Raw genomic sequence first — 7,092 nt, 5'->3', positions numbered from 1 at the left:
CTCACCTGAGATGTTCTTCCCCCAGTTATTTGTAGCTGACCTTCCTCATGTCCCTCAGGCTTTATTCAAGGTCACCTGTTTGATGAGGTCTTCCCTGGCCACCCCATTTAAAATGTCAGCAAGATGGATGCAACTAGAGATTCTCATACTGAGTGAAGTCAGAAAGAGAAAGACAAATACCACATGATTTCACTTATATCTGGAATCTAATATAAGACACAAATGAACCTTTCCATAGAAAAGAAAATCATGGACTTGGAGAATAGACTTGTGGTTGCCAAGGGGGAGAGGGAGCAAGTGGGGTGGTTGGGGAGCTTGAGGTTAACAGATACAAACTATTGCCTTTGGAATGGATTAGCAATGAGATCCTGCTATGTTGCACTGGGAACTATGTCTAGTCACTTATGATGGAGCATGATAACACACGAAAACAGAATATGTACATGTATGTGTAACTGGGTCACCAGGCTGTACAGTAGAAAAAAAACTGTATTGGGGAAATAACTACTAAAAAATAATAATAATAATAATAAATGTCAACTCTCTACCCAAACCCTTCCTTTCTTCCTTACTATATTTTTTTCTCCTTTTTTAACCTTATCACTATCTAACACATTGTATATTTTACTTATATATTCTGGTGTCTTAGTCCACTGGGGCTGCTCTATACCACAAACTGGGCAGCCTTTAAAGAACAGAAGTTCACTCCTGACAGTTCTGGAGACTGGGAAGGCCAAGATCAAGGCACCAGCAAGGTCACATTCAGGTGAAAGCCCCCTTCCTCTTCATAGTTGGTGCCTTCTCGCTGTGCTCCCTTGGTGGAAGGGGCAAAGAAGCTCTGCAGGGTCCCTTGTACAAGGACACTAACCCCATTCCTGAGGGCTCCAGCCTTTGACCTAAGAATCTCCTAAAGGCCCCCCTGCTTTATACCATCACAATGGGCATTAGGATTTCAATGTATGAATTTTGGCAGGACACAAACTTTCAGACCAAAGCATCTGGTTCTCATCTGTCTCCCTCAGCAGGATATAAGCACCACAGGTTTACACTTCATCATCCCCGGTACTTAATGCATAGTAGGTGTTCAATAAATATTTGTTGAAAAAAGAATGAATGAGTGAAACATCGATGAACTTCAAAAATATTATGCTAGGGTATTCCTGTTGTGACTCAGCGGGTTATGAACCTGACTAGTATCCATGGAGAGGTGGGTTCGATCTCTGGTCTCGCTCAGTAGGTTAAGGATCCGGCATTGCTGTGAGTTGTGGGATAGGTCACAGACGAGGCTGGGATCCTGCATTGCTGTGGCTATGGTGTAGGCCTGCAGCTACAGCTCTGATTTGACCCCTAGCCTGGGAACCTCCATATGCCATGAGTACAGCCCCAAAAAACCCACAACAAAGTTCTGTCATTTTCCAATGGTTTTCTTCCAAATAAATGTGACAGGATAGATTCCTCTTCCTTCCTCAACTTTTCCCTGGAGGATAAACTGTTGTGGCGACTAAGTGCACAGGCTTGCCTGTCCCTGGCTACGATTCCGATCCTGGCTAAGCATCTTAATAGCTACAAAACATTAGACCTGTGGTTCTCAACCAGGGGTGTTTGCCCACTGAGTGATGTCTGGTCATGTCTGGAGACAAGCTTGGTTGTTCTGAGGGAATGCTACAGGCAAGGGCCAGGGATGATGCTAAACATTCTCTAACACACAGGACAGTCCCCACAACAAAGAATTATCTGGTCCCAGATGTTAAGAGCACTGCAGTGGAGAAACTGCTTTCAACCAGTCTCTGAGCTATTGGGGGCCTCGATTTTCTCATCTGTAAAGTGGGGGATATTAGTACTGGCCTACTTGTAAGGCTGTGAAGGTTAAACAAAACAATGAGCAAAGGGCTCAGAGCACAGCACTTGGCACACAGTGCTAATTTTTAAGTATTTCAAGTTAAGCCTGTACCTGATTATCTTGATTATTGCAGAACCTAACAAGACCAGGTGAAATGTGTCTTCTTCCCCTACTCAAGCCCTCCGTGCATGCTTCTAACATGAGAGCATCACAAGGAGACAGAACATGTTAGTTCTGAGGCCAGAAAACCTTCTCCAATAGGCTTGCCTGACTTACAAATAAAAATACAGGATGCCCAGTTAGACCTGAATTTCAGTGCTTGAATAATTTCAGTAAACAAATAAGTTTTAGTGTTGTGTTTGGGACATACTTACACTAGTAAAACCATTTGATATTTCTCTTAAATTAAAACTTAACAGAGTAGCCTATATTTTATCTCACCATCTACAATCACAAGAACCTGTGCTCAGATAAGGAAAGTCTTTTTCCTCCACAAAGAGCATCCCTATGCCTAAATTAGAGACAGAAACCACATTGCTTTCACTCTGCTCTCTTTCTCACTGAAATGAGAATGCTATACCTACTGAAATTACAAATATATCCCTAACTTCGCAAAACAAGGCACTGAAGATGAAGGTGTTGGGAAGGGGGGTGGGGGGAGTCCAGGTTTTAGAGTCATGACTGACCTAGGTTAGGGACTCTCTTCCATAAAATGGTATAAAAAGCCTGATACATAATATGTGATCGACAGCAATACAATCTGCCTCATATCTGGCTCATGATGGGGTTCGATAAATGTGGAGTGAATGGATGAAGGCAGTGTGTGGCACAAGCCAGGAGGCCAGAGGCCACCGCTCATGTGGAGGAGCTGCTCCATTTCTGTGCAGCCTCTAAACCTGCATCCCTCTGGTGCTTTTAAAGCCACATACTCCCAGGAATCACTCCAGACTTCTGGAGTCAGAAAGAACAGGACTGGGGCCCAGGCATGAGGACATTTATCAAGCTGCTTAGCAGGTCGGGGTTAAGGATCAGGCATCCTAACCTTGGAGTAGGACTCTGTCAGGAACCCTCTTCTTTCTCTTCATTTTCATCAGAGGTTTTCAGACCTTAGCGAGATCAGAAGTCAGGAGATCTTCTAAAACATGCATCACTGGGCTCTATCTCAGAGCTCCTAAGTTAGCAGGTAGGGTGAGCCTAAGAATCTGCACATCTAACAAGTTTCCAGGTGATGCTGACGCTGCCGTCTGGGGGCAACCTTAGAGCCACTTCGCTCCACCCAAATCCCAGCTGCATATTATAATCACCAGAGGGTGTTTATAAATACCTAAGTCTGGGCCCTAGAGACATTAACTAGCCTGGCAGAGAACCTGAGCTCTCCTAATTCTAACGCATCCAGGTCAGGAACATCTGCTCTCCTTGAGCAAAGGATCTGCTCAAACCCCAAAGTGTGTCCTGGGCTTCTCAGGAGCTCCTCAGAAACTCAGTCTCTCAGGCCCCACCCCTGACCTGTGGAATCAGAATCCGCATTTTAACAAGACCCTTGGAGAACCCATCACAGTCAAGTCTGAGAAGCACTGCTTAGGCTCCAGCCTAAATAGAACGTCGTCAGAGAGGGCGTCTTCCAGCACCTCTGCCAGGGCGGGTCTCCAGGGCCCCAGGTTGGAGAGAGAAACACAGTGGTAGCACCACTGAGCCCCTCCCATAGCCAGGCAGGCAGGTGGCTACACATACAAGACAGAAAGCTTTCCACTGACATTGACTGACTGCCCTCTGAGGAAGTGTAGAAGCAAAAATTTTAAAAGAGAAGTGGGAAGAATGTGTATATGTGTGTGACTAGGTCACTGTGTCATACAGCAGAAATTGACAGAACATTGCAAATCAACTATACTAAAAATAATTTTTAAAAGAAAAAATAAAATAGAAGTGGGCATCCATGCACCAGCAGTGCAGAACTCTCAGGAGTAACCTCCCATGACCTGGAAGAGGACTCCAAGAGTAGGACAGACTCTGCCCGTCACCAGGACGGGGTCAAGGGGACAGTGCCTGGTGTCAGAGGTAGGCTGTATACTTACAGACATAGAATACTAATCTGGGAGCTCGTCTTGCGGCTCAGTGGTTAACGAATCCGACTAGGAACCATGAGGTTGTGGGTTTGATCCCTGGCCTTGCTCAGTGGGTTAAGGATCCGGCGTTGCCATGGCTGTGGTGTAGGTTGCAGACATGGCTCAGATCTGGCATTGCTGTGGCTGTGCCGTAGGCCAGCAGCTATAGCTCCGATTCAACCCCTAGCCTGGGAACCTCCATATGCCCCAGGTGTGGCCCTAAAAAGGCAAAAAAAGGCAAAAAAAAATTAAGCATGCATATGTTATGACCCACATTCCCACTTCTAGAAGATATATAGAAGATATATAGTTAGATATAAGGATGTTCTTTGCAGCATTGTTTCTAATTTTAAAAAATGGATATAAGCTATGGCTCAATCAAGAAAGGAGTGGGGAGTTCCCGTCGTGGCGCAGTGGTTAAAGAATTCGACTAGGAACCATGGGGTTTCGGGTTCGATCCCTGGCCTTGCTCAGTGGGTTAAGGATCCAGCGTTGCCATGAGATGTGGTGTAGGTCGCAGACGCGGCTCGGATCCTACATTGCTGTGGCCCTGGTGTAGGCTGGTGGTTGCAGCTTCGATTCGACCTCTGGCCTGGGAACCTCCATGTGCCGCAGGAGCAGCCCTAGAAAAGGCAAAAAGACAAAAAAAAGAAAAGAGTGGATAAATTCTTATAACACAGTAGCCTCCTGCACACTTAAAGGATGGGAACTATATATGTTCCCCATAAATAAGTGCATGCATGCATATATGTGTATTATAGTTCCATTTCTATTTTTAAAAAACTATACACACACACACACACACACACATGAAAAAAATGCACCCACTAGTCTGTAAACAATAATTGCTTTTAGGAACTGAGACCTGAATGGAGGGAGCGGATTTCAATTTTTCTTTAATTTCTGAATGTGTAACAATAAGCAGGTATTTTTTTATTATTTAAAATATATTTCAAACAGGGAAGTTATTTAAGAATTGTTTTTCTCTGCATGTGTTTCCTTATATAAGCTCATTTATTTCTATGTTTCAGGTATAATCCTTAGATATAGTACAATATACTCTAATTGATTAAATTGGGCTTTCTTAGAAAAAAATCCAGCCTGGACCTCCTGATATTAAATCCAAGTAATCCTGATTGGCTTCTGGATGTCCCAGAGGGTTCTTAATTTCAATTTAGTATCAAGTCCTTGAAACCATATCTACGTCTTTTAGCCCCTGCTCTTTAATATTACCTCTTATTAAGCATTTGTTAACCAAATCCCCAGATTTCTTTTTCATAAATTACTGCTTAATCAGATCAACCCAATTCCATAATTAATTTTTAATGTAAAGGGAGATATTTTCATTCAGTTTTGTTAAATTTCTTGCAGATTTTATTACCTAGAGTCTGTTAACATGTCTTCAACATAATTTTTTTTTTTTTTTTTTTTGTCTTTTTGTCTTTTTAGAAAAGGGCCATACCTGAGGCATATGGAGGTTCTCAGGCTAGGGGTCTAATCGGAGCTCTAGCCACCAGCCTATGCCACAATCACAACACCACCAGATCCAAGCCGTGTCTGCGACCTACACCACAGCTCATGGCAAGGCCGGATCCTTAACCCACTGAGAGAGGCCAGGGATCAAACCCGCAACCTCACGGTTCCTAGTTGGATTTGTTAACCAGTGAGCCACGATGGGAACTCCATCTTCAACATAATTTTGGATCTTGCTTTCTACTGTACTAGGTGCTCCTCTAAACTTTATAGCATCCAAAAAGTGAATCACTGTGGAGGTTACAAAATCTATAGACAGGCCTTTTAGACAGTACTCTTTTTAGCTGAAAATGACCAAAATCTACTTAAGTTTAAGCAAAAAGGAAATCTATCAGATGGAGACAGAGCTATCTTATTGACCATGAGACAGGAAGGCCACAGGGCCAAGAGACAAGACAGAAAATGGGAAACCCTTAAGTGGGGGCAATCCTCCCCCTCCCCACCTTTTATGCTCTGTCTGAATCTCTCCACACCCACCCCTCACCCTCCCAATACTCCCTACACCCCCCAACCTCCCATGCCTCCCACTGGCCCCTCCCTGAGTGCACACAGAACCACAGACCCACCAAGTACAGGTCAATGTAAAAGGACTTGCTCTCCTCCCCTAACTAAAACTCTTGACCTTGGGTTTGCATCCGAGCCTCAGGCCCCTTCCAGAGTAGCATTCCACTTGTGTCCCTGGCTTCCCATTAGCTCCACCCCCACTGGTTCTGAGAACCTCCTCAGATATTGAAAGTCAATACCTTCCCTCTGGTCCCAGGCCAAGGTCCAACTTCTGTTTCCCGGAGGCAGAAGCCTGGGTTATGCGTTGTCCTGGTTCAATAAAACGTGCCCAAGGGGACAAATTCAAGTAGAACAGACATGGCTCCCCAGAGCCATACTCTGTGGCTGTGCTGCTCTCAGGGACGTGCAGGTAATGCTGACAACCACGGGATGAGTAAATGCCCCAGGTTTGTCTAAAACAGAAATATCAGAGGTCACCAGATCCAAGTTTAAGAGATTATGGCTCAGGTCCCCCCCAGGTTCAAAGTAGGGGGGATGCTTTGGAGATGAAGAATGGAGTACAATTTAGTGGTTAAGTACACTGGCTTTGGAGTCAGGTTAGGGACTAAATTCTGATTCTGCCATGAACTAGGTATTTTAATCTTGGGCAAATTAATCTCTTTATACCTCAGTTTCCTCACCTAGAAAATGGCAAAAATAATAGCTAGTCTCACCAAGTAGTTGTAGACATTAAATGAGATTATTTATCGGGCTCCCTAGCTCTTGGCAAGCATTTGATAAATGTCAGCTATCATTATTAACATTGCATCATCATCGTTATCAACAGGGAGAAATAAATCTATACTGGTGAAATGAAAGGCAGTGGGTTTGACATAATACACCTATGCTTCAACCATGCCTTATTTTTTTTGTGTATATATATATAGTGTGTATATATATATATACACACACACACACACGCTATACAGGATAAAACATAAGATATACAGGATATACATACATAGGATACACATAGGATATACACAGGACACATTTTATGTACATAAAATATAAGATATATAGGCTATAATAGGATATTTAGGATAATATATGTTAGGATATTTAGAATAATAA

The sequence above is a fragment of the Sus scrofa genome, chromosome 4, assembly GCF_000003025.6.
Source record: "Sus scrofa isolate TJ Tabasco breed Duroc chromosome 4, Sscrofa11.1, whole genome shotgun sequence".
NCBI lineage: Eukaryota > Metazoa > Chordata > Mammalia > Artiodactyla > Suidae > Sus > Sus scrofa.
The sequence above is the reverse complement of the archived record's forward strand: the minus strand, read 5'-3'. Positions refer to the sequence as shown.